Raw genomic sequence first — 26205 nt, 5'->3', positions numbered from 1 at the left:
AAAAATTCCTTCGGCTTATTAGATGTAGCTTGAAAATATTTAACAATGCATAAAATCATTGTTGCCAAAACGTTGCCAGATGTATAAACTTTCCAACGAGCGCTTATTTGTCAAAATCCGTGCAAAAATGTCCGCGTACGAGCTCACAAAGAACTGACCTACTTGACTCCACTCTGTCCTACTTGAAGAAATTTTACAGCATATCATTTCAATAACATGCTGTAATTTTTCTATGGAAAAATATCCACAAACGACTCGGTGACGAAGCTTTTTGTAGAACGTCTCGGAAAAAACATGATTTGAGGTAGTACCAGCCATTCAAAAACTTCTTAACCGATTTCTTTCAAATTTCACCTACACATTCTATGTAAAAAATACCTAACCCCTACGTTGAGTATTTGAAATAATTTGGTTACAATGTATTCCGAACACTACCTTATTCGTAGAAACTCTACCTAGTAAAAAAAGCATGCAATATAAAAAAGACCTCCTCGATGCACCACTATCGTGGCGTTTTGTAGCAACATGCTATTAAAGATCAAGTGAAAAACTACAACTATGTTCAATTGACAATTGATGCACTAAGTGCATCTAAACTGATTCATATAATATTGCTTGAAAATGTTTGCAATACCGTCAATCCAATCAGCCTACGGGAAGGAGCCAACTCTGCATTCAAATTCAAGGTCTTCCGTTCGATTCCATTGTATCCCGTGCGTACAATATGAGTTATCACATGTAGGGTTTGTCGCGGTGCGGATGTGGGCGGTAAATGGATTGTCCGCACCGCAACCGCAAAAAAATAATAAAACCGCACCGCTTACCGCAACCGCACTTTATTTACCGCACCGCACCGCGCGGTAATGCGGTAAATGCGGTAAAAATTTTATATTTTCAAAAATAGTGTTGAAAAATTGTTCATTTGTGTAGCCATATATAATAAAATGTTATTCTTATTCACACGAAATTTAACTTTAAGAGACCTCTCAGAATGTAATGTTCATGAAAAAATCATCTTTTGCATTTTCTAAAAATATTCATTCAAATATCCATGTCATTCATTCAGTTGAATATCGTACAATATATTCATTTCACTAATTATTAAGGAAAATGTTTTCAAATGTCGATAAAGCATATTAAACAACAATCATCATCGCTTACATTGTGCCAGGGCCTACTTTGATGCGTTTAATTCGTTGCTGCACGGTCGCTTCGTGTAATAATCGGAGACGAATGAAAATCTGCATGGATGAATGGGCGGTTTGTTCGTTTGACGTTTTCAGCTGCGTCACTGAATATTGAAAATGAATGTGGCTGAATATGATCAATTTTCATTCAATGAATTTGAATATTTTTGACTCTGGCAAAAACCACCTTTCTTTCTTGAAGGAATTTCACCAAAAAAATTAAAGTCGAAATACCAGTACTTCTATATAGTAACGCATATATTCCAATACAGTGAAATAAAAATATATTGTATTTCATCAATAAAAACGACGCAATATTGGACGAAAAAAAATTGCTCTATACATTACATCTAATCAGGAGTCCGGTCTCAACCGGTACAGAATTATAGAACATTAGAAAAACTGCAAAAAATGTATGATTTGTAGCATACAGCAGAAATGATTTTTAAAAATAGGGGGTTTTACGGACAAAATATCCCAAAATTCTACGTCCGCATTCTTCATGAAACAGATGTATTCTCATTCAAAAACTAAGATTGCTCGCTTTAAAAATGTAGGAAGCGTTATTTTCTAAAAGCTAGTTCGAAAGTTCTAGCATTTAATGTATTTTCCTCAAATATTTTCTTAAAGAGCCAATGGCAAAAACTTCAATTGAAGTGAACGGGAGTCAAACTATGTGGTATTTGGAAAAAAAGCTTCAAAAAAGATACAAAATAGTCTTAACTGAAAAATGTTAGGACTTCATTTGGTAGAAAATTATAGTAAATTTGAATGAAAGAACACAAAAAAAAGTTATGTAGCGTACTTTTTGAGAAAGAGTCTAATAAAATTGACTGCAGAAAAATTCACATTGAATTTACACAGCAATCAAAGAAGATAGAAATACGATGTTGATTAACGAATGATAGAATAATCATCCTAATTTGGACCCCTCCTTATTTTGGACGCTTTCATACATTTGTATCCTTTACTGCTAATTACTCCAAATTCGTTTGGTTTGATGAAGATAATTATATTCTTTGGGTTGTGTTTAAGCCCCAGCATAATTAGTTCATCTCTAATTCCTTTAAATTAGTCAAAATTCACCGTTGAATAATTGATATCGAAAACGATTCATAATTCCACGATTTCCAACAGAAATCGGAAGAAGTGATGCACTTTTAAATTGGATTTAAGAGCACAAATTTATTGTTTTTAAATGATCTAATAATTTTGTCTCTATTTGGATCTTGCATTTTATGTATTTGAAATGGTTAGTTTGTGAAGTTTTACTTAGAAGTATAAAATAACTAGTTCAAAATATGTCGTAAAAATAATAGCGTCAAAATACACGGACACAACTAGATTTTCTTTCGTTATAGCAGTCTGTTTATCAATTTAGAATAATCAACTCATCAATTATTTTTTTGCAGTGCGGTTGCGGTAAAACCGCGCGGTAAAGGCTCATTCCCGCACCGCATCTGCGGGAAAAAATGTCTCACCGCACCGCAGATTTTGCGGTGCGGATGCGGTAAATACCGCGCGGTTGCGGTAATTACCGCAACCGCGACGAACCCTAATCACATGCAACAAAACTGAAATGATAGACTGGAAAACATAAACCCAACCCACAGTGATAACGCCATCGAAGCAATTAGGAATGCCGCTCAATTGAATCGACTCGCTTCTTCTCGAGGGTTGAATAAATCCCATTCCACCAAACCCGCGATACGAATTACTAGACATGCGCAATATCGCATCAAAACTTGATAGACTGCTTAACCTGTTGCGATCCATGAAATCAAAATGCGTGACAAGTCGATTACAAAACCGGTACTTGAACATTTTAGTTTCCTGACCCAACTGTCACAGGAATACAAATACAAAATAGTTACAACTCTTTTCAAAAACAAAATATATTTCACGATGTAGTTATAAAGTGATAGGGAGGTAGAGGGTTAAATGTCAGCAATTAGTAGCGATTTCTCCTTCCGAGTCGACATGAAGTTTATTCCGACTACCAACAATTACACATGTCTGTAGTGCAGCTAGCAAACAGGTTGTCCATTAGGGTGGGGAATTGTTTACTACTGCCATTCTCAAGGATCCTGTTACTAAAGGATACTACCTTGCACGTGCAGCCCATCACTATACCATTACGAATCCCTCTGGTTGGTTTCGCATTTCATAGCCAGGCAAAACTATTTCGACTGATAGCTGCCAAAACCAGGATGGGCTACTATGGAGATCGATCCAGGATACACTCACTGCTGGTGCTTTTTTATTGATATTTCTCTCATAATAGGCAAAATATTGACACAACGGACAGTAAATATACAGTGTTTGGCGACACTTCCAGCGGTAAAAGTGAACGTGTATTAAATTTCTAAACAAATCGATTTCTCATTTTCTTCCTGCCGTTTCCCGCCCTCTTGTTCGCTAACGGCGCACCCCTTTCGCCTATGATGCGCTGTTACTCAATCGGTCAACCTGTGCACCGTGCTGGGCTGGATGAAAAACCATAAAGTTCCGTTGGATCGCCGCAATGTATGTATTGCCAATACAACTTGTCCGTCTAAACAGAACTGACAGCAGGTGCTCGGTGAATTACTCAACTGTATGACGTCTGCTGGTATTACCACTATATGCACGATAAGTAATAGTGTTAATAGTTACCGACATGTTATGTACAGAGGCGTGGGAGTTGCTAAAAAATAATTACCTTTGCTGATAGGGTGGTTTGTTTATTTAATGCATATGAGCAGCTAAAAATAATAGTTGAAGCAGCATAGCATGTTTTGTAAAACCTGATTAAATTTATTAGAATGAGAAAGTTGGCAATGAACTGCCATTCTGGTTCTTAGAATGTTCGGCGCGGTGCACAGAGGAGTAATTGGGGTCGAATCCTGGCCAAAATTATTTGCTGCTGCAATTGTTATTATGCCCTAATATGAACCAAAAATAGGCAATCACTAGTTTTTGGAACAATTTGGCATCTACCCACCTACCAGTGCAGTGGCCAATTTTCTATATCCTTTCGAATACTAGTAATTTCTAGGTGATCTTTGTGAATACATTTGTTTTTCCAGTTGCATAAACATTTGATCAGTGGAAAAGGTAGAAGAAAAGGGACGCCTGTGCATATTTTCATAGAGATACATTTTGGCAAACATAATATTTGGTCCTACAGCATTTCGGTGTACCTCAAATTAGTAAAAATTTCAATATTTTCAAATCGCTTGGAATTGGTGGATCGGACAAGATCGGAAGAGTTCGAATTTTTTTTTTGTATAGCTAAAATCTTGTTTTGTAATACTGCTTCAGCAACTTTGCCGGATCTAACCGTATAAAGTAACTTTTTTATAATTCAAATTTGGAATAAAATGTTTAAAAAAGGTATTTTTTAAAGTTGGTGCAATACACAGCAAGTCTACTTTTTTTAGTTAGTTTTAAACTGAAGTTAAACAAACGGTTGTGTTGAACTACGTTTGTAATACTAGTGTTTTATTTAATACAGTCACTAGAAAGCGATTTTGCTGAATATATAACGAAAACGATAAAAATATCCCTTAAAATATCACCATTGGGCATACACGCGAAAATTCTTAAACAATTTTTGATATACTCCTAATTTTGCCACGTAATACAGTAGGTTCTTAGGTATGTAAAAAAATATCACGAAACAAAAAAATCGAAAAAAAAAATTTTGATTTTTGGCCAAGAATTTGTTCTAGTTACTCCTCTGTGCGATGTAAGAATCGGAGAAAAACGATCTTTTTTTATAATTTCTAATTTGACACGGTTCAATGCGTACGCTAGAGGAGCAGGGGATCTTTTGAATGTAATAACGCAAAAAAAATGCTGGAACATTAAATTCTGTGCATGCAATCTACCATTGCACGGGGAGATTTGTTACAGTAATTCAAAGTATTTTTACGCTTTTATTGAAAGAAAAGAATAAATTTATCTTCCAGAAATTGTAGCAGTCTTTATTTTCCATCGTTTGTGAATGAACATTAATTTAAAAATCGATTTGAAGAGTGTTAGTTCGCGAAGAAATATCTCGTGTGGCAGGCGATCTGTTCCCGTGGCTTGAAGAGCAACATTTACATTGTAGCCGACACCACCAACCAGGAACTTTATGTGCTGGAAAACCTGGTAAAACGTCTATTGCCTTTCCTTAAGCAACATAATTGATCCGATCTGTTTTAGACTAAATTGGCATCTTGCCATTACAGAAAAAGGGCCTTGGAGCGGTATGCCGCGAATAATGTACAAGGAGGTTCTGCCCAAGGACGTAAACCCGTCAAAGCTCCGCTCAATAGAAAAATACAGTGGAGACCCGATTTTATCAGCCCCCAATTTTATCAGCTTTTTGACCCCATTTTATCAGCTTCATATGAAAATTGATAGTTAGTAGTTTAATGGGCTCTAGTAGACGAACCAAGTTGAATTCGAGTAAATCCTTTCTTGGGCATATATTTCTTATCTTAGAGATCCGAAAAATGCAACAATAGAAATATTATTTTTTTTAAATTTGAAATGTCAGGCCCCTTAAGGGAAACTTAAAGTAAATAATCAGAAAAAGTTCCGAGGCTATATCTAAGGACCAAAGAAGTGTATTTTAAGAGCCTCATTTTATTAAAAATACCGAAAAATATATGTCCCGATTTTATCAATGTCCTTGTTTTATCAACTTAAAATGCGTTAAGGGGCTGATTAAAATGGGTCTTCACTGTATTGAGCAATCGCCAAGCGAAATCTCAAGCAGGCGCGAAAGGCAGTTGTCAGCGAGATACAGTTTAAAGCAAACTTCTGAAACTAGGAAAGTGACCCAGGAGGCTGTGCAAAATTTAATGCAATTCGCATTCGCTAAACAGGAAGCTTGAGAGAACATTTGTCCTTTATTCTGTATGTATAGAAATCGCAAAAAACATGATTTGATTTAAAAAAAACTGACCGATTTTCACACATCCTTGTTTGACCAATTGTAAATCAATTTAAATTCAAATTTATTAGTAAATTGGGTATTTTTTGTATTTCTACCTTTCTCTTTCCCATTTTGCACACCGGGTAGCATACATTATCTTTTTTCTTAGAGAATCTTGCTCTCGTAAAATAAATCTTTCTAGTAACGAGAAAATATATGAAAACTCCAAGTTGAGATATGACCAGTTGAACCGAAAATTGCGTAAAAAGTGCGTGAATTAAAAAAAATCTAACATAAGCTGAAGCTGAAAAATAAATTCACGTGTTGGATTGAAATTCAAACTACTGAAATACATATATTAGTAACGTAATAATATTTATGCTAAAATAATAGCTTAAAGAAAATACATTTATCATATGTCCATGCATGAAGGTTAAGGTGGATTATGGAGGACTGATTCATATGCTTTTCTGGAAATACAAGTTGTTGCTACAGAAACATTGGGTGTAATCATTGATGGATCAATGTTCGATGTTTGTTGGACGATTTTCTGAGATTTAAGCTTGGGTGTTGCAGCTTGGATGGTTGTTTTGGTTGTAGTTTTTTTTCGAGACTTGTTCTATTGGAGCTGTAGAGCTAGGTTCTCGGAAGGGATCCCCGTCAGAATCACTCACTACAATTGCAGACGAGACTGGAAATGTCACCCACGACAACACTACTTCAGATTCAACTAAGAAAACTTGGAAAAGCGGAAAACGAAAAAAGCTGTTTTGATCACACCGTTGGAAAAATCTTCATAAAAATAAATCAGTAATACTTCACCAATGCCCCGAATGCATTGATTCATTTTCATGAATTCGTTTACCAGGAGCCGCTTATTGAGGATTGTCAGGCGTTACCTTAAGGCCAATTGCAGCGGGCCGTGATTCTGAATGTGATATTCATTGTACGGTTCAGATATGTGGGAGCGTAGGGACTTCGCGATCACGTATATCATCGCGAAAGGCTCGAGCGTTTGTGCGTTAACGTGTTCGATCGCCTGTGCGTTTGTATGTCGCATGTGCTAACGTGTATGTAACTTCGCGCATATAAATTCTATTTTATAACCGTATGTCCATTTGCATATTCGCGAGTGTTCTTGGGTGATTACGCGCGGATCGTGAACCTGATACTTAATTTTCGATGTACGGTTCAGATACTAGAAGAAAATGAGAAATTTATGGTATGGACCTAGACTGCTGATACCAAGGATAGAGACTTCCGGAAGTAACCGATTCATGATTGTGCAAGTGCGGGAGTTTTTAGGTTCACGCTTGTGACTCAGTTTGAAAATTTATAAGTTCTGAAACGTTCACCTTATTACCGGGACGTTATGTTTACGAGATCGCGTGTGTAGGTTTCGTGTATGACCGCAAAAGGCTCCAGCATATGTATGTTTAGGACTGGTGGTATCCAACGGGGAAAAACGATCGGAAATGGTGAGTGAAGCTAAGCAATCATGTGAAAAAAAAAATTCCCCACCCAGAGGCGAGACACGAACTCGCAACCTTTGAGACTCCGGCCCAATGCACTAACCCTTATGCTATCCCTGGGTATGGTGACATCCCAGAAAGAACATATGATTATCCCACTGGCGACGGTGATCGTACCCTGCCTGCAAAGCGAGGAATCACACACAATGGCAGCTGATCACCCCAACACACATTTGATCTATTTAATTTCCCCGCTAGATACCAAGGCCCGGGTTTTTATAATCGTCTGATGTCTAATTTTTAGTTCATTACCCATCGTACTTCGGAGGGTGACAGAGCTAATGAAGACTGTCGATTTCTGGTTCCTTGCCCAGTGAACAGAGGTATGACGGGAGCGAACCCGCCCGTTCGAATTAAACTAATAATTCAATTTTTTTGGTCTTTTGGCTTAAGTGCCAATACCTTATTTAGGACTGGTGGTATCCAACGGGGAAAAACGATCGGAAATGGTGAGTGAAGCTAAGCAATCATGTGAAAAAAAAATCCCCACCTCGCCTCTGGGTGGGGAATTTTTTTTTCACATGATTGCTTAGCTCACCATTTCCGATCGTTTTTCCCCGTTGGATACCACCAGTCCTAAATAAGGTATAGGCACTTAAGCCAATAGACCAAAAAAATTGAATTATTAGTTTATATGTATGTTGACGTGGTGTCGCGTGTGTCACTCACACGCAACACAAATAGAGATTATTTTTTAGTATACATGGATAATGCTAAGGCATTATTTATTTTTTTATTTATATTTTGATTACAGGATATTTAAACCCTAAGGTCATTCGCCTCTTTGGTAGAATAAATTGATCTATAAAGTGGGGAATATAAAGATTTTCTATACCAGCGGTTCTCAACATTTTTCGTAACACGGACAGGTTGTGGTCCACTAGGAGGTTGATAACAGTCTATTATCTTTCTCCGGACAAAACCAGCCTAGAGGCGGTGTGACGTCCAGCGAGTTGAAGTATCTCAACCAAGAATTGATCCACTGTCCCCATGTAGTAAGAGCCGACTGAAAACAGGAGTCCTCAAGTCAAGATGTTTCTCCGTGCCGAGGACTAAATGGTTGGCAGGACTAGCATATGCCAGTCGCGCACGGAGTGACGTGGGTCTGTGTTATGCGAATATCTGACACAGTGGACGTTTGTTTCTTCGCAAATCGTGGGATTCAAATGATGGTCATTCCTTAATACCTATTTTGGGGTTCGCTATAGGCGATTATAAGCCAACGTGTTTGATATCTTCTAGTTGCTGTACAACAAGTGCTGATGATGAAATGTCTAGTGCTGTAATCGAATATGGTTAGAGTAGCACAAATTAATCTTCAGCATAGACGTACAGCAACTATGAATCTATCCCTCCTTGTGTAGGAAGGAAAAGCTTCCATAGCTTTGGTTCAAAAACCGTATCCATACCGTATCCACAAACGAAAATTCTACGTTGGAAAGCTACGTAACCCCGTCTTGTATACTTGCGAATAGTGCTATTGACGCATGTCTTATATCTGGATCACAGCTCGCGATATTTGTGCTGTCACGGTAAATATGACTGTTGACAACATAAACAAGAAATACGTCTATTGTTCGGCATATTTTCCACATAATGAACTATCCCCCTCTGATGATTTCAAAAGGGTTGCATCATACTGCGGCAGAAGCGGGTTTCCCCTCATAATCGGCGGTGATGCAAATGACCACGACATAATTTGGGGTAGCTCAGATGTCAATTTGAAAGGCACCGAATTAATGGAATACTTAAGTAGTACAAATCTGCACATTCGTAATGCAGGAAACCGCCCAACATTTGCACGAGTTGGCAGAGAAGAGGATAACTAACTGCTCTAATGGTATTGCGCATGAGTTGGCAAACTGGCTCGTGCCAAACGAGTTCGAACCGTCGTTATCTGATCATAAGTACATCGTCTTTGATCATTTGAACGTCTCACTAAATATCGTCACACATTGTAATCTCTAATGTACGAACTGGGACCCCTACGAAGAGGGCATGGCGACTAGGTTTGATGGGTATCTTCCGACGATTGCATCTCCAAGTGACTTGGATGAGGCCGAGGATAGAACAAGCCCACTCATAGTCGCAACATACCAAGAGGCTTGGTGGAATACCAAACTTATTCGTCTCAAAAAGTTACGTAGAAGAGCTTGAAATCGCAGATGCAGGGACGGGTCGGTGGCATTTAGGTTGGCTTTCATCTCATACAGAAATGCCCTTCAATACTCTGAGCGAACTGGTTGGAAATGCCTCTGCACAAATGTCTCAAGTCTCAACGGTAGATTAAATAAGTTACTTTAGAAATCGAAAGACTTTCATGTCAGTTCAATTAGAACTGCTTATGGTGAATACTCGTCTGACGAAGATGTAGTACTCAACTGTCTTTTTGACACACACTTGTCAGGATGTACGGGGCCATCACGGACGACTGCCCGTGAGTTCTTTTTAGGTATTTCTGATTCTTGGGCATTTGCTCGTAGAATTGTGACAATTGAATCGATCAAATGGGCGATTGAATGTTTTGCTCCGTATAAGTCTTCGGGAAAGGATGGAATCATTCCAATTCTACTACAAAAAGGATATGGAAACTTCAAGCATATTTTGAAAAAGGTTCTTACTTGTAGTCTTGCAACAGGATACATTCAATTAGCGTGGCGGGAAATAACTGTCAAATTCATTCCCAAAGGTGGCCGCGTCACTTATGAGGAGGCAAAGAGCTTTACAGCAATCATCCTTCTTTCTCAAATCAGTGGAACGTTTAATCGACAACTACATTCGGGATGTTTACTTGGGCGAGTAACCGCAGCATACAATGCAACATGCTTATCAGCGGGGGACTACTACCACCCAGTTACACAATGTTTTCTGCAACATTGAAAAAGCTTTTTCACAAAACCAATCAAGTTTACGATCTTTTCTCGATATTCAAGGTGCTTTTTAAAACGTGTCTTTCGAAACCGTTTTGGAAACAGCACGAGGTCATGGAGTACCTTCATATATCACAAACTGCATACACGCAATTCTTAGCAACCGACATCTGTGCTCATTGTTAAGACAAGTAGGGATATGGAAAATGAGTGTCGGCGGATGTTCTCGAGGTGGTGTGCTGTCACCACTTCTATGAAACCTTGTCGTCGATGGCTTGTTGAAGAAACTTAATGAGCCTAGGTTTCCGACGTATGGTTTCGCCGATGATTATCATATAATGATCACCGGTATTTGCATTAACACACTTTTTGATTTGATGCAACAAACCTTAAGTGTTGTTGAGCAATGGTGTTTTCATGTTGGACTATCAGTTAATCCAAATAAAATATTTATTACCCCCGCAGATCAAGTAAAGCACGTTGGGGTAATTCTTGGCTCAAAACTTAATTGGACAGCTCACATCGATTTCAGAGTCAAGAAGCTTGCATGGTAGACAGGCTGTCGGCCAATCTTGGGGACTCATACCCAAGTATATTCAGTGGATCTACACAACAATTGTTAGACCAATACTGGCATACGGGTGCCTTGTTTGGTGGCAGAAGGGAGAAGTCATGACAATCCAATTAAAGTTAAACCACTTTCAGTGGATGGTCTTGATGGCGATGACTGGTGCGATCTCGACAACACCTACTGTTACTCTAGCGGCACTCTTGAATATAAAACAACTACATATGTTTCTGAAACAAGAAGCACTTTCTTGTGCATATCGTCTTAAGGTTACTAAGCTCTGGAATAGTAACCCAATAGATCGGGCAACTAGCCATACAAGACTGTGGCCCCAAATGGTTACTTGAGATGAGTACACACTTGCTTCCAATTACCTTAAATTCACATGTATTTTCCTTTTAGAACTTTCAATGTGAGAATTCCTTTTCGCGAGAAACGGCTGTCTGGCTGGATGGAGCGACAACTTGGAAAATACGCAGTTTATTATAGTGACGGTACTTTGTTGGAGGGCCGAGTCGGTACTGGGGTCTATTGTCATGAAATGAGATAAAACCAATCTCATTCGCTTGGTAGAAACTGTACCGTATTCCAAGCAGAAATCTTCTTTGCGGTTCTGTGTGGCGTACAATCAGCACTTCAACAGGGAATTTGCGGTAAAAGAATCTATTTTTGCTCTGGCAGCCAGACTACCCTGAAAGCACTTAGTTCGCCAGATTCGAGATCGAAATTAGTAATCGCATGTCGAACTCAAATCGAAGAACTTAGCATTTCAAATGCTATCTACCTTCTATGGGTACCCGGTCATTCCGGTATTACTGGAAATGAATGGGCGCACGAATTGGCTAGAGCTGACGCTGCGACTGACTTCGTTGGTCCAGAACCAGTTCTATTACTGTGAATAAGTTGGATAAAGCACAATATTCGCTCTTGGGCTGCATCCAAAGCCAACCAATGACGTAATTTGCAAACTTGCGTTCAAACAGACTTTTTTGTCCGAAAATGCCAAAGAATTAGTTGTATTTTTCTAAGCACAACCTATTCAGGGCACTGACTAGACATTGCAAACTCAATTATCATATAATTCAGCGCGCTGAGTATTATTCATGTGATCTTTGTTTTTTTTTTTCATACATTTATTTGGCACGGCATTTACGAAAGATTTTTACGCCAGAGTTTCTTTTTTTACATAGCATGTTACAAAAATCCTTAAAAATAATTTTAACTATACACTCAAGTTTTTTTTACGCGGTTTTTTTTGCGCGGTCTTTTTTTATGCGTTTTTTTTACGCGGATTTTAAAATTTACGCGGTTTTCATTTACGCGGATTTCGAAATTTACGCGGTTTTCATTTACGCGGTTTTTGAAATTTACGCGGTTTTCATTTACGCGGATTTTGAAATTTACGCGGTATCCATCAATGAGGTTCCCTTTATCGCGGATTCTTAAATTTAAGTGGTCTTCATTTACGCGGTTTTCATTTACGCGGATTTTGAAATTTACGCGGTTTTCATTTACGCGGATTTTGAAATTTACGCGGATTTTGAAATTTACGCGGTTTTCATTTACGCGGTCTGTATCTGTATGTCTGAAGCTAACACTGTATTCACTTTAATGTTTGCTGTTTGCAATCATTCGTTCTCTTTCCACTCCGAAAACCAAACTGGGTATCTGAGAGCAAGCCATTCGCCTTAACCCAGTTGTCGAGACGTCGAAGGATAATTTTTTTCCAACAATTTCCTGATGCAGGATAGCATTGCAATCGGTCGATACGAGGTATGATCGGAGGCTGGTTTTCCCGGTTTTGGAATGGCGATAACTCTCACTTGTCTCCAGTCACGCGGGACAATGTTCTGCTGAAGAAATTTGTTGAATAAATTCAACAAGCGTCTTTTTGCTAGGTCAGGCAGATTCTTCACCAAGTTGAATTTAATTCTGTCTGATCCCAAAGCATTTTTGTTGCATGAAAGGAGTGTCATGAGTGAATATATGGAATCGTTAGTTGTGGGAGCATCGCGAATGATTTTCTGTGCAGGAGCCGTATCTGGACAAACTTTTTTTTTATAATTCGTTTATTTGACACGGCTCATAGCGGTAGCTTAACGGAGCCGTGGATCTTTTATGTTTTCAAATGTAAAAATAAAAATATAAACAAATATTATTACAATATTGGATCTCGCGCGCGCAACTTTTTATTGCGAGCAGAGACCTTCTTTCGCGGGGTTTGCTGGCAATCTGCAGCTGGGGGGTCATTTAATTCTTTTTTGTTTTCCACGTCCAGGTCAAAGCCGGCTTGGTGTCCGCGATCAGGTGTTTTCCCCTGTTTCTTGCACTTATTGTTGACCAGCGTAAATCCGTCACTGTTATTGTTATCCTTGCCAATGTTGCTTACAGTTGATTTTGCGGTACTGGATGCTTCTTTTGTGGTTGGCATTATGGTCTGTGCAACTGCTGCCACAAATTTGGCCACAGTTTGTGGTTCAGGCATTGGTATTGAAAACTCTGTTTTGGGTTGGTTTGCCGTAGATGAGTTGGCAATCGGTTGAGATGCGTCGCATGTTTGCATAATTGTAGTTCCGTGAGTTTTGAGTTTTATTGTCAAGTAGGAGGGTATAGGCCTTTCAACCCGCATCCTCACTACAAAAAACGCCGTTAGGAGTACCCGGGAAGAAGTTTCTCCAAGTATATGGTGTAACGGATTCTACTTCTCCGTATTGCGACATGCATTTTGCAATTGGATCACGAGGGGTACGAGGTCATAGGTCATATAACCTTACATCTATATAATCATTTTCAATATATACGGGAATCTTAATTCCAACGTTGTCACTTTCAACCACGTGTTTTAAGTTGTTCTTCAAAACGAAACGCTCGGCTTGTGCTAACGTGTTGAATGATATTAACACGGTATTGCGAAGATGATGATACTGAAGGTACAACACTTCCGTAAGTCTAAGTTGCATTTTTACCTTCAGAAGGTATTCCACTTCACTAAAACTGGGTCGCTTTAAACAAAATTTAAAGTCCACGACCGCAGCGTTGGGTCGGAGTAGAGCTTTTTCGTCAACTTTACTCATGATGACAAGAATAATCCGATGTTTCTTTTGTTCTCGAGACAATGCACACTAGATCGAGAGGCCTGTTGTTCACTTGGCTCGATTGTACGTCTGACTGCGGCAGAAGTAGAAAGTAGACTGATGGACAAACTTTCTTGGCTAAACTAAATATCCAGCGATTCGAAAAATCTTCGTTCATTAGTCCCGTTTCGATTCCTCATTCTTCTGGCTGTGTTCCAAAGAGTACTCATTGATGTTGCTCTTGACAAGCCACCAATGAAGCGTCTCCAATAACTAGACTTTTTGGCACGACGTAGGCTGTCAAATTTGTTTTGCAAAAACAAATAATTTTTAAAGTTCTTACGAATACTCCCTTTCCGTTTCATAATTTCTTTGTAGGCAACTTGTTTAGCTTCATATGCATCAGAGCACTCTTTGTCCCACCAAGGATTAGGAGGCCGTCTATTTATTGTAATGCCAGGATTGCATTTAAATTTGGGCTTGTTCTGCCGCTTCAACAATCAAACCCGCAAGGAATTCATATTCTTCGGTAGGGGGTAGCTCTTCCCTCGCAACAAGAGAAGTGGAAATTAATGTTTCGTATATTTTTCAATGAATATTTCGTGTCACGTCATAAGAAACATTGATTGAATTTGTGAGGCGTAATTCACTGTTAATTGAAATAACGATTGGCAAATGATCGCTACCGTGAGGATCAGGTACAACCTTCCACGTGCAATCTAACCGAAGTGAGATCGAGCACAGATATAGATCTAATGCACTTGGACGTGCAGGAGGTCTGGGGATGCGTGTTGTTTCGCCAGTGTTGTTTCGTCACAAGCATTGTATATCAAAGAGAATCGATTATCATTGAAGATGATGTGATCTTTGTGAATCCGATTACGGAACATCATATCATTTGATATGCAACTATAGTAATGCAATTACGTATCCGGATTTTTGGTTCTCCCTACATAGATGAACCTAGGTACAGATAGCTGAAACTGAAGGATATGCTATTGTTCCTAAGCTATATTTGAATCACAATATCTCTTTGGTGGTGTTGTTGTTCTGTAATCTCCACCAAACATTCGATCAAATTATTATTAGCCATGCGATTTGGAGATCAAAGAACCAGCACTCGCTCGGATATCCCACTCTTGTCCACCACCCAAGAGTAGGCGCCCTTAGGCTTATCACCGAAGCCCAGGGGTTTGGAATTGATAAATGTCTATGCAATCAAATTATAACGAAAACTCTCATAGTGTAGTACAAAGTACAATAGCGCGAGTGTTCGAGGGTTAAGTATAGGTAATAATATGCACAGGAACTGTAGTTTCTTGAAGTGTAAATTAGGGACACCGAATCATATAATAAATAACTCCCAATCAAGTAACTGAAATGGAATCTAGATGTGGAGTCGTAAATATTTCCAGATATTTAAAATCTGGTCTTAAAACACAATACAATGAGAATGTATGAATTTTGAGGCTAGGTAAAGAAATTTGATTGTGATCAAAATGATCTGAAGAGCCTGTTTACGCAAAAGTCCTCCGAAAGACACATAAAACGAAAATTAATTGCTTTAATATCGACCAAATCCCAACCCAGCCCAGACTGTCAACCAACCTTTACTTTCCCGACGCACTGTCTGGTTGCACGTTTTTCCACCGAATGGAAATACACTCAACATGCAATGTTCCGTTCACCCGCAGAACAACCTTGTAGGTGTGGTCCAGGGTAGGGTATATATGCACACTAAATTATCACCATCTCTATTTACTGTCTTTGGAATTAAAAGGAACACTGACTGTGGAAAAGAAATTGGGCAAAGAAAATTGTTTCTGGAGCTTCACTGTTTTTTGTGAGGGTTGATTTTGCAATTTTGACCCGCTACCGTAACGTATCACGAAATATTTTTATCATTTACTCGGCTTTCTATCGTTGCATTATTTATTGATCGCTTCATTCCTAACGAAATCTGTAAAACAAAAGTGAATTTAAATCGGACGCTCCAAGTATCAATCTACCATTCGAGCCAATAATGCGCTGAGCAAACATAACCGACGCTGTTGTAACCGTCACTGAATCTACTTAAAGATTTGAGTTTGGATTGAGTCTTATCTGTAAATTACACTCGAGAGCTCGATGACAATTCACATTATTGTTTCGTGTGTTGACAAAAGATGCTATATGCTCGTCTCATCGAGAATGTGCATAGGAGCCGGATAACACAGAGAACAGACGTCCTTGTTCGAATATATTAGTTCTTTCTCGACAAACATTTGATTAGGGCTTTTAAGCTAACCGTCAAAGTTTACTTACGGAATTGTCAACCGGACAAACAGTTACTCGCCCAATCATAGATTTTGGTAGTAAATAAAAGAGAAAAGTTTTCTCTTTCATTAAGTGTTCTTTTCGGCCAGTAACGGTTTCTCCAGAATTTCCCTTCAAAGAGAATTTTGATAGTTGACTTTTACAGAGATTTGAACGAATATCCGTTAGCTAGCATATCCCAACTAGAGAAATAACTTTGTAGGCCATTTTAATATTTGTACACTAATTCAGTCTAACTCAGTAGTGTATCTGATGCTAATATCCAAATTATCACAAGTACAGTACTTGGTGCTAATATCCCAATTATCTTTGAATAGACCGTTCATTTTTACACAACTCGCTCGAGGTGGTCGTCTGTGCTCTGTGCGAAAAACTTGTAAAAGGCGACACCCAATTATGGGTATACCAGTACATATTACCATTTCTGTATTCCATGGTTTTCCAAGCAACTTTATACCAATTGCGACATGTACAAATAGAGAACTATAACGAAAGCGAGAGTATGTACAATCGAACGCAGAACTTACCTTAGCGCGTTTGGCGTTCCGCTTCGAATCTGCCGCCGTCGTCGTCGTCTTCGATTTCTTCGCTCCGAACTTATCGGCGGTGTTTGGTGTAGTTTGCTACCACTCTCGACTACGATTCAGTTCTGACCTTGACTCACTCAGAAAACTCACTCAAAGAAAAATCAAACCGACTGCAGCTACTGAACCTACCACTGTACCGCCGAAAACTGCCACTTTAAGACAGTTTAACTTTTGATTTTTTCGACACTTGACTCTTGGAAAACTTTTTCACAGACTTTTCATTCAATCGATTAGTATTAAATTTGGAACCGTTCGCTGCTAGTTTTCTAGCACTGATTTAGTACTTTATAACTTCGCCGCCGTGGGGTATTTGTTTATTATTTCACCACTTGGAGCAACTTCGGCTACGGCTCGAAACACATCGCGATTGTTTACACTTTTCTTTTGAATCACAATCCAAACGCACACGCACACCACCGTCTCAGCGATTTAAGAATAACTCTCGTGACAGACAGATAGCGAGCGGTGGGGGTGGTTGCCTAAGATCAGTAACTTAGTTTCCTTAGCGGTCGGATCTGAGGAAGATCACGCGAGATCACGTTAGAGAAGCAAAAAAAATAACACTAACGCAGTAAATAGCTGCGATTGCAAAGGTGACATGACTGAAACCCCCAAACAGAATGGTCCCTCACTGGTTAGGCCTATAGGAGAAGGTGAGGTATGACGGGACTCCTAGGGAAATTGGTTATTTATTTGTAAGATCCATTTTCATCAGCTCCCTGGTGCATTTTAGACTGACAAAATGGAGACATATTTTTACCTACCTATTGTTGCGCTATCATTTGACTCAATGCGTTGAACAAAGATGTCAGACACTGCTCTAACCAACGGTTTCAAATGGGTAGGGTGATAATAGAAACAGCGAAAATGGGCTCATCACCTTATCTACTGTTATAGCGCATCGACATGGAATATTATTATGTTTAATTAAAGGTAATTGCATGTATTTTTGGTTGTCCGAGCATTCCGTTTTAGTGCGACTAATAGTTCTGACCGTATTTTGAGTTTTTTTTAAACTTTTTCTTATTTTTTCCTCGTTTTTAGAAAAATGAACGTTTGTTCAAAATTTTGGGCAAGATAAGCAATTCAAAAAATAATTTTTTGAGATAAACTGAATGCTTGCTAACAACCAATGAAAATAACCACTTGTTTTTTGAACCAGATGAAAATTTCGAAAGCTATTCATTATTTTTTTTGTAAAATAGGAACTGTTTGAGTTTCTCCGGGTCAATTTATTGAACCGTCTCCATTTTTTCTAGGGCTCGTTTCATAAAAGATGAAGGGTTCTCTATTAGAACACTGTTAAAAAAATAAAATGAATTTTGAGAGATTTTGAGTTGTGGTAATATTCAACAATAACAATAATTTCCGGCTCATTGAAGTGATAAGTCATTGAATGATTGGTAATATTTACACGCTTGTGATAAAAAATTCGTTGTAAACTTAACCCTCACACGTCATAAAGTTTCATATCTTGAAAGTCTAGCTGCAGGAATATGTTTTGTGCAATGATAATACAAACTTTACTACATACCAGTACATACGTTAAGTATTGAATAACTAATTATTTGTAAAACTAATAATTTCTTATACTTAGAAAATATTGTGGTTCGTATAAAACTCATTTTAGTTTTAAAATCTCATAATCTGAAGTTCAAAATAATGTATTCTTGTTGAATTTATTTCGGCATTCACTATTTTTGAACTTGGTTTTTTATCCTTTAATTTGAAGAACTTAAAATATTTTGTAACTTGCGCACGTACGTAACACTTCTGCAATGCATTTTAATATAGAGGTTTTGTGGACCAGTGCAGTGAAATCGATAAGTCGTAAAAGCCTATGTGAATCCAGTATAATTTCAAATTACAAACTTCTAGTCGTTTTATTAACGTAAAAAAAAATGTTAGTAGAACAAAACGTGACAAAATAGGGAGATAAGCAACCATTCGTGAATATAGTGAGAGCGATTAACATTTTGCCCCGTCATGAATTTCTGATATGTATATAAGGGCGCTGTGGAGCGTGCAGTTTACAACGAATTTAGTACATATCCGAATGTGTATGACATGTGTAAATATAACGCTTATTATTTAGTACCAATTTTTTGATGATTTACCCCTTTACTGAGCTGAAGTTTTCAATCATTTGGATAAATGAGGTCGAATATTTCCCCCTCGTGAATAACTTCAGAATTATTAGTCGCACTAAAACAAATTGTTCGGAAGACCAAAAGTACATATCTTTACGTTTATTTTAACATAATAATATTTCATATCGGTGGGCTATATCTTAAGATATTTGAATTTTACTGAACGCATTTATTATTTTGAGGAAGAAATTATTCTTTTTACTCTATCTCGAAAACTGTTCTACTATAAATTTTTTAACTTCTTGTTCGGATTCAGCACACAATTTTTACATCGAAACTGGAGGTCATATATTGATGTTCAGAATTTTATTTTTATTTTGTAAACTAGTGTAATAATAGGAGATCCTAGGCCTAGTTCGTGGAAGGCGAAAATTGGCGGAGTTCCTTTTTCTTCGTTTGTATTAGGCACATGGCACTGTATCTCAGTTTCTACCTCAAATTATGTAAAATATGTTTTCATATGATGCATTTCATTTTGTTTTATAGAATTCATGGGTGACAGTTTTCGAACGTAATGAGCGAATTTCCTCAAAAAATGAAAATACCGCTATCTAGCCTTTGGGCTTCCCTACTCTTTCGAATCAAGTAGGTTAAATTTATTGATTGAAAATCGGGATCGGGTCGGGCACGGTTTGTAATTTTTTTTTAATACGGGTGCGGGTCGGGTTTGGGTCGGGTTCGGATTCTTTTTCATGGTCGGGTACGGGTCGGGTTCGGGTTTTGTATTTTTATAAAATCCGGGTACGGGTCGGATTCGGGTAAGCTTACAAAAATAATTTTCGGGTTCGGGTCGGGTCCGGGTACGAAAAATCTCATACCCACCCATCTCTACAACACTCCAGCTGTGACAAACGAAAAGTTATTTCCAGAATAGAAAGCCATTGAACTGAAAGAATTAGTTGCAATTCAGTAATTTTCGTCAAATCAAAAAAGCATGTAAACGCTTTCCTCTGTTATACTATATTTCTCACAGAGGCCCAAATTTTATGCGAGAAACAATTTTTCTGGTCTAAGGAGAAAGTATAGTGAAACCACTTTTGTACGTGAAGGGCACAAAACCTATAACCTATAACATTAGTTATGGAATTCGCGTTTCGTCTTCGTCTCATCAGTATCCGACACTAACTTAGTGCCAGGACTAAGCTAGCGCCAAATAGACGCCAGTTCCAAAAGTAGCCCAATCAGAACTCTTTTTCTTGCGGGACACCACTCTTGACTAACAATTTGCTCCAGAACACAAATTGCGTCTATTACGCTATCTTTGTCGTAGCACTAAGTTAGTGTCACATTCTGATGAGACGAAATCGAAATGCAAATTCTATAACTTCGCAAAAATCAGCTAATAGCACAATACTTCCAACTTGAAACCCCAAAACAATATGCTCAGCTACTTTGAATTAGTCAATTTCTCAACTCTTTAACCCTAAAAATTTTGGTTTTTTGAAACCGTTTGAAGACGAGAATTCGGCATTCACCGATCTGGAACCCCAACCATAATTCAATTTAGAGTTCAAAAAGGAAAAGGTGGTAAAAAGCCAGTTTGCTTTTGGCCTTCGTGGAAGCTTGAGTCAAAGTTGGCGTAGGGTACATTTGTACTCCAGTGTACGGTTGCCGTTAGTGTTTCGTTCTGTTCGTGGAACTGTGACTCGTGACAATACCAGTTTAAATACAGGTTTTTTCGCTACGTGTAACAATTAGTATCATGTAATCGTTTAAATAATTTATTCAATTAATTTAATTTAATTTTGAAGCAGAAAAAAATTCGTTGTCATTTACGCTGATTTTTACTTTTTAATTTTCCATTTTTTACAGTTTTTCAAAATAATGGAGTACAAATATAATTTGCGCGCAGTAACTGCTGTAACATTAGAGTTGCGTGTTGCCAATGTTTGACTGACAAGAGATATTTTTTCATTTCAATTTCCATCCCATTTCGTGGTATTTTCCAAAACCTCATTGTTCAACTTTCACTCTTGCAAATAATTGCACTTTTTCAAAAATCTCGAAATTTCATTTTATTCCGTTTTTAGACCATTCTTTTAACTTTTAGAATCATTCGATTTTTTCAAATCTATTGAAAATTAGCGAATTTATAGTAATTTTTGTGAAAAAGTGAAAACAGCTCTTCTTTCAGTTTTTTGTTCATACCACTTAATGTATCATTGATTCAATCAATTCCGTACTTTCAGCTGCTCAGCTGTTTTCGCATTTAAAAAACAAAGAACATGATATATTATAAATTTCTTTTGTTTACATTTTTACCTGTGAAAATTGCGATCAAAGCGTGGGGTACGTTTGTACGCCAGTGCAAAGTTCTGAGGTAAGAAAAGTAAGTGTAACGTTCTAGGGTTAAAATATATCAAAAATTCTTCCTTTCCCTCGAACAAAACAACCCGTCCGACATTCCCCGCAAAAATTATTTTGATGTTAATGTTTACGTTTAATAAGTTCAACCAATTAAGGGTAGTTTGAAATGTTAATAGTTACAACAAAACCTCATTTCGTACACGCGAAATACAGGAATATGAAAAATATAAAGTTTTTAACACTAAATTACCACTGTCCCACCTTACCCCACCTTCCCCCTTCTTTCGGTCCGTCCAATCGGCCAAATATTCAATCGTTCAAATTTCATGTGTACGACGACTATTGACACACAATCACGAGACGAGACGCTGCTGTTCGAGGGTAGACGTTGAGTTGAATGTTGACGTTACCAACCTTTGAATCTGCGATAAATGATTGGACACACAGGGAAGTGAAAAATTTTTTGGATGTCAAGTTTTTTTTCGATTCTGAATTTAGAACAATTCACATTCACTGATTAAATCGTAACAAGTAATAGTTTTCGCCGTGACTAACGACTTACCTTTCAATATACGCGTCCCTTTGCAAAATTTCGAAAGAAAAATCAAATAAGCTTCGCAACGTTTATTGCTTTTGTTGTACTGCATGAAATTAATCAATACCTTTGTCATTTTATCGAAATTATGTTTAGCCATTTCGTATAATTTTTGGAGTATGTATGTCATACATTAATAATAAAACACTAGGGGTGGGTAATGTCGGGAAAACAAATGAGATGTTGACGTAAGACTATTCCTTGGCGTATCGTATTATTAAAATTCTGCGTATCTCTTTTCAACGGCTAAATTTACACCAGGTTCACCAGTACGTTTAAACTTGGCTTAAACGCTTAGCGAGAGTGAAGAAATCGACCCTAAGTTAGATTAACTGCTTTCAGTAAAATTTTCCTGGGAATTTGAATAATATTCCGTTCGGTAATCAACTCAATAAAACAGTGTTGTTACCGAGCTCTCCGCATAAAATATATGTAAACTTCTGTCAATAAGAGTATATAGTTTTCAGCAAATTTATGTAGAAAACTTGTACACGAAATAATGGTCCTGCGTCAACACCCCGGTAATATATTGGGCATTATCTACACCTAGTTTTTGGGAATTAACAACAAACTTTTAAAAATTCCAAATTTCCAATTAATCAGAAGTAATGAAATACCTACAATAATTTGGATTTGGATCGGAAAACCTCTACCTTTTCTAAATGTTTAACAGCTGAAGTTACCTACTTGTTTTTCAACGTTAATTATTACCGCTGTACTGAATATTCTAAACAATTTGTGTAACAGATTCCGTAGAGGATACGATTACCAAAAATAACGATCAAAATGATTTTGTTAAAGCAGCTATTAGCTGTGATTTGATAGATTGTCTACTTATTAGCACCGCCCATCTAAGACGGTGCAACCAACTGTCTATTGGAACATTTCCTAGCTTGTGTTTCATCGTCGAAGAAGCCACAAGCATTTTTCCGCTGGCGAACTGCTTCATTAAATGTACCTAAAAGGCGACGCTAGCAGTATCCAACAAAAAACGCTCTCAAAATTTCCTCTGCACAAAGACGCTAAAAAGCCTCACTGTTACTGTCTATAGCGAAAGTTCTCCAGTTACCAGTGTGCGTTTGAACGTCGTAGAAGCTACAAGCATTTTACCGCCGGTGACCCACTGTGTTAATTAGAAGGAACGGTCCCCGCTAGCAGTAGTCAACTAAAAACGCTCTCAAAATTGCCACCGGCACTAGATGTGTTAAGAAGTCGCCCGGTTGCATGCCAGGAAACGAGCTGTCCACAATAAATGGTCCTTATTATGACCATAAAACTATTCTTATAAGAATTTGAATTGAAATTTTTATTTCGCGTTCTGAAAAATATCTAATTTCTCATCGGGTTCAATGTTTTCTATTACAAAATCCGACAAAGTGTGATTAAACAAATATACGTTTTGGAATGGATGTGACCTATAATAATATGGATCAGAAAAGTAACCTTTGCAGAAAAAAAACTTCTACCGTTTCTAAATGTCTAAGTGGCAGCTGAAATTTCCGAGTTGTTTTTTAACGTCAATTATTGCTGCTGTACTGAAAGGAATAAAAAGAAATATTCTCAGCAATTATGTAACAAATTCCGTAGAGGAAACGATTAGCGTAAATTACGATGAAAATGATTTTTTTAAAAGCAGTCTTTAGCAGTCTCTGAATTAATTGGTGGCCTACAGTTCAACGAGTATAAATTTTGCAATCGAACCCAATCAAATTTTCATTGTTGTTTGAATAAATAAATTTGCTAACTAGTTCGGTACCAGCAAATGATTCGGTAACAGCATTCGTTACTAACTCGCGCGTTACTAATAAATTATTTCGATGCAACACCTATATTTATAGATTTTAGCATTTATGTTGATTCACATTAAAAGTAGTTTTTACACAAGTTTTACATAGCAAACAAGTTATCGGTAGCTAACATTAAACCTTTTCCTTTCAATTTGTGTTTTAAGATTAGTAATTGGTTTAGTAGGAAGAAAGTTATTAAGGTTCAAAGTGTACGTAACGATTCCGTTTTGCAAATATTGAAATGGCACCCAGTATGGTAAAGAAAGGCGATGTAATCACATGTGAAAAACTATCCAAGTAACCATAAACATTACGCCATTGCACTGTATTGGCTATACATTTGCACTAATGTTGCATTTAGACTCAATTAATTGCATTAACAATGCAATCAACCTCTATATTAGCATCATAAATGCATACATGAACAGCCGAAATATAGCATTAACACTTGCTTTATACACGTATATAAAGCTTATATAAGACGCACATGTTTCAAGGATCTTTAAAACATGTATGCTTTACATGTGCATCTAGTGCCACTATATCGCAAATATAAAGCCGATATAATGCTATCATAATGCTGTGGGTTTATTCGCTATGCAACTCCTCTTAAAGATTTTATTCGGCATATTTCATTTCATTCGAACATACGCAATATAGCCTAGACAGCAAAAGCTGCGCACTTGCGGTGAGAGACGAGGCGAGGTACCTCTGTTCGAGACTTACTAAAGCAAATTTTCATAAAACATTATTCATATCCTGTGAGACCGAAATTACGATAAGGATATTGATTAAAATGCAATAGAAGGGAGTCAATTACGGTTCCAAACATTATTTTTTATATTTTTCCTCTTTGTTCATCATACCGAAAAGAAAACATAAAAAATCGTTGCAAAACCACATTCCGGAAAATGGCAGCCAATTCAAGCTTTCTAATAGCATGATATTTGGGCACTGGTACTATATAATAGCATTAGTACCACAAAAACAGGCTGTCAATCTCTTCACAGTAATAGTACAATATTTCACCTTTTCTAGCATAATACTGACATTATGCCCTATATGTCAATCTAAAGCAGATATTAGGCTACGTCGTAATGCTTGTTGGTTACTTGGGCGTGTTTTGAAAAATCTTTCGAAAACGGCCCGGTATAAATGAAAATATCCAGTCTGTAAGGTGCATCAACCGAACACTAAAGTGATGAAAAGTTTTAAATAAAGGTCCGCTACAGATTTGTCTCTAGTACCATTCGTATTGAACTGTTTGAAGCGAACAAGGCATCTCTCAAAGGATTGCACAATACAGGTGGATTGCGATTCAATTAGTTTGTGTCGTTTCGTGCTACTAGCAGTGACCATTATTTTTAATTCTAATCGTTGGAAAGTGTCATACACAACAACAAAAACCGCTTTTAAAATATCCGACCAATGCTCGTTTGTTATTGATTTTCGCTAAATTCATGCATCAAGCCGCCAATCCTGAACAGAAAGATTTTTTGACATCAGTCGAATGCTGCTGCTCAAGATTTCCGAGTGCCTTCTTTTCAAGAGACCGCATATCAACACCGCGGTAGAAGATGATTATTAGGATGCGGCCGTCTCCGTGGGCTGACTGACTTTCTTTTGTGTCCAGTTCCGTGCTAGTTGCGACACCAATCGAATAATCTTAGGCACTCTAATACCGGCTAGGAAGACTGCGTCCGCCTCTGTGGACTGACTGCGGTCTTTTTATTCTTCAGCTCAGTGCTAGTAGCTAGGGCTGATTGTAAAAAATATTCTCCACTCAACATTTTTTTCTTCACAAATCAAAATAGTCAAGGTCAGCGCTAATAAACCTGAACATGAAAATTTGAAAATCACCTTCACCTTTACCAACTATTATTTTTATTCTCAATAGTTGCAAAGTAAAAGAAACAACTAAAAAATCGATTTTGATACGTCTGACCGAAGCTCGTTCGAGATTAGTTCCCGCTAATTTCATGCATCGAGCCGGAAATCTTGAACTGAACAAATTGTGGAATCAGTCCAAGGCAATCGTCAAATCCAATCGTCCCCAGATGGTGGTGCTGTTGCAATTTATTATCGGCCAACTGCTTCTGCTATGGCTATTATTCATGAAATTGAAAGAGTTAATCAAGAGCATTACGAGAAATAGTCTCGCCTAAGAGGTATCAAAACGTTGCTGATTGTTGTACAAATATCGCCAGATACTACTCTTAAAGAAAACCAATTTTTCGTTACACGTAATCTATGCACCGGAAAAATGTTCCGATTGTTAGGCCGTGTTCCATTATCTTCGAAGTTCGATTTGAAGTTCAAGTTA

General features: G+C 37.7%; 1 protein-coding gene across 1 annotated transcript in view; it reads right to left on the bottom strand.

Annotated features, from left to right (window-relative positions):
* The window catches only part of LOC131693203 (solute carrier family 12 member 4), a 666250-nt gene that overhangs the window by 633018 nt on the left and 7027 nt on the right, over positions 1–26205 (bottom strand). Inside the window, exon 2 of the mRNA XM_058980844.1 lies at positions 16984–17558. The gene's annotated coding sequence lies outside the window, so the exon portion shown is untranslated. The remainder of the gene's footprint in view (positions 1–16983; positions 17559–26205) is intronic.

Source organism: Topomyia yanbarensis, chromosome 3 (genome assembly GCF_030247195.1).
Source record: "Topomyia yanbarensis strain Yona2022 chromosome 3, ASM3024719v1, whole genome shotgun sequence".
NCBI lineage: Eukaryota > Metazoa > Arthropoda > Insecta > Diptera > Culicidae > Topomyia > Topomyia yanbarensis.
This window is presented reverse-complemented; position numbering and strand designations above follow the sequence as displayed.